The sequence below is a fragment of the Netta rufina genome (genome assembly GCF_964035555.1).
Source record: "Netta rufina genome assembly, chromosome: 1".
Classification (NCBI taxonomy): Eukaryota; Metazoa; Chordata; class Aves; order Anseriformes; family Anatidae; genus Netta; species Netta rufina.
The window spans coordinates 92,028,570-92,031,766 of NC_140123.1; positions in this window are offsets into that span (position 1 = coordinate 92,028,570).

Here is a 3,197-nt window from a genome sequence, read left to right on the forward strand (position 1 = left end):
TTAATTCTTTGCCTGCATAACTCGCCAGTGGTGGATGCCATTTGTGCGGGAACAGAGGAAGTTTAAACAAAAGGCTGCCCAGACCTACCTTGAAAAAAAACCTTTTGTGGATCTCTACCGGCAAATAAATACTTTTAAAATTAGGCTAATGCACTAAAGTTGTTGAGTTTTCTTTACTTTACTTTAGCAGGACTTGGTGAGAGCTACGTAATGCACGGATGCAGCTACTTTTTGTGTTCGTGCCTGCTGGGGGTAGGTCAGGCCGGGCAAAGACGAAAATGGCCGCCCCGACCTGGAGCTCGTGGCTGGGGCAAACCAGTGCCACACCACCTCAGCACCGGGTGCCACCGAACCCCAGAGGGGCTCCCCAAGGAGGACTGACCATTAAGGGCCACCCTCGTGTCAGGGGGGTCCTCTTTCCTGTCACAGCACCCCTGTGGGTCTGCCATGGGGTGGTGTGGAGGCTGTTGGGGTTTCTGCTCTGAGTCCTTCTCCCCGCTCTCCCCAGCTCCGCTGAATTGCTCAAAGCTGGCAAAAGGCACGGTCCCCAGCTGAGCCTGAGGGCCAAAAAGACACGTCTGCTAGTGATAACACAGAGTATTAGCGACAGGGCAGCCCAGTGACACCGCCTGAGCTGGGCTTGACCACCAGAGAGCTGCTGAGGCAGCAGCGGCTTGTTTTCCTCCTGCTCCTGCCCTTTCTCCCAGTGTGCTCCCCTTGGGCTCCAACGAAAAACAGCTGAATAAATGAAGATTATCCCGGGAACCCTTTCCTTGGTGAAATTTCTCATTTTTGACCCTCTGGCAGGTTTGCATGAGGGCAGCGCAGGATCAGGCCTGCTTGCTGAGGAGGGTGTCCTGGGCGCAGGGTGGGCTCTACAGAGGAGGGCTGGTCCCCACACTGCACCGTGGGACGGAGGAAAAGCAGCTTGTATCTTAACATGTTTGGCCTGGCAGGCATTTCAAAGGCTTCTCCTCTGAATCAGGGCTGCAGGCACTGCCTACATTTCCTCTTCGCAGAAATTGGCAGGTTGAGCTATGCTAAATTCCCTAATCCTGTTTATCTGCTGCCTCCTTCCCAAGAGGCACAAGGCTCCAGTGGCCTCTTTGAGCTTTCCTCTATGCAGTTACCAGAGTTATATTTGCCTGCTTGAAGGCCAAACACAGTCAGGGCAAGGTAATGGCTATCTGGGGCCCTCGGCACTCCAGATTTTGGGATATCAGTGGGCAGTAATGAAGGCAAAAATGATGGCACTGTGCTCTTTTTTTTTTTTTTTTTTTTTTTTTTTTTTCTTTCCTGGAAAAATAAATTCCACAGCAAATTACTCGTGTCCAGGGCAGATGTTAGGCATGTAAAAATAACCCATTGCCCAGGCCTACGAGCAGCAAAATGATGACTTAAGGGAGGAGCTGGTCGTGCTGTCCTTGCCTTTCCCCTACTGCCCTGCTGGTGCCATGCTGTCCTGATGGGACAGCAGGAGGGCTGGCTGGGCTGGGCTGAGGATGCAGGCAGTGGAGCCTAGGGAACCTCTTTTTTGGGCTATAACCTTGGTCTCGGTACTGTTTGGTGTGGGGATGCAGCTCTGTGCTGTCCCAGCCGCTGAACTTTGTATCCCCAAGGGGAAGGAGAAAATAAATTACGTCTGTCCTTAACCTTTGCACAGGGAAGTTCACTTCTGTGCTTGCCAGGGGAGAGTGCTGAGCTGGTCCTCAGGGTTTCTGCTCAAGGCCAGGCACCCTCCAGGGCAAAAGGGGGCACTGGTGGGTGATGGGGTCTGGGTGGGCTGGTGGAAGTGGGCCAGGTCACACAAACACCAAGTCAGGTACTGTGGAGGAAGAGCTTGGGCAAGGACAGCGTGGAGGATGAGGAGCCAGGAAAGATCTCCCCTGTGGGGCACTACACAAGCCCAGTGCCACGAGGAGTGATGCCCACCTCCAGGATCACCAACCCTGCTTGCAGCAGGTGGCTCTTGGCCAAGGCACGTGGAAGCTCCTGGGGCACTGGTGTCTCACCCCTCTTCCCTCCTGGCCTACAGGCACTCTGTGCACGCATCCCTCACTCCATGAGCTCCTCAGCCAGGGTCCAAGTGAGGGAGCACAGGTGCCAAAAACTTAGCAAAGTTTGCGTGTGGGTATTGACTGGGCAGGGATCCCGGCTGGGTGTGATTCACCTTCCTTCCCCCTCAAGGGAGGTGCATTTGGGAACCTATCACCAGACTGGTAGCAGCTCTGCAAAACACTGACTGTCTTCTTGTGGGGCTAAATGAGGAGGCTACCTCAAGCACGTTTCTAAAATCAGCCTCTTTCTCTTATTTACGACATTATTTTGCGTAATGAGCGTTGCTCGTGAGCCTGTTCTCTGGGATGGCATACTGAAGGACCATATGTCACGGTTTGGACTGCCAGCACATCAACATTGCAATCATTTGCAGACTGTTTTATATTTCTTTGAGTTGGGAATCTGTGTAATTAGCTCCCCAGAACAGCCGGGGAGAGGAAATGCAGTCTGTTATTTAGGCAGAATTAACATCCTTGTTCTCCGTATTGTGATCCTTAGTTTCCTAGTGCTGCTGCCAGAGCGGTGAAGAGATCAGCGTTGAGATACTCGTTCCTTGATCCTGCCTTCCTTGCAAAACGATTTCTGCTGCTATGCTAGGCTCTCCTGAGGTTCCTCGGGCTGGTACAAGGCGTGCTGGTGCTGTAACTAATAAATGCACACTGCAAGTTGCACTGAAAGATTTGTAGCCACCAGCAGAGCTTTGAGCAAAAGGAAAAACCCCAAAACACTTACGGTCACCACAAGCACATCGTTTTGCTGCTGTTTACCACATTTTTCTGCAGCCTCCCAGCAGGGTCCTGCTAGAATATCCTACCCTTTGTGCTTCAGACCTGATAAATAAATCTTTACTGACCTGCTGTGGCAGAAGCCATCTATGAGTATGACAGTGGGGAAAAGTTACATGATTTTAGTAGGTTAACAAGCCTGCTTGGGCTTCTTCCCTGTCAGCATTTGGCCTGCTGCCAGGCATGTGATTGTCGTGTTACGCTTTCCATTCCTATTCTGCTGCTTTGTGCAGGCTGATTGTTAGCTCTGCTTATAAACAGCCAGCAAGCAGGAGGAGAGCACTCTTGTGAAATAGCTCCCACTCTGCCCTGGGTGGAAAGGGGAGGCAGGTGTGGGCAGATCCGCTGGGAGGG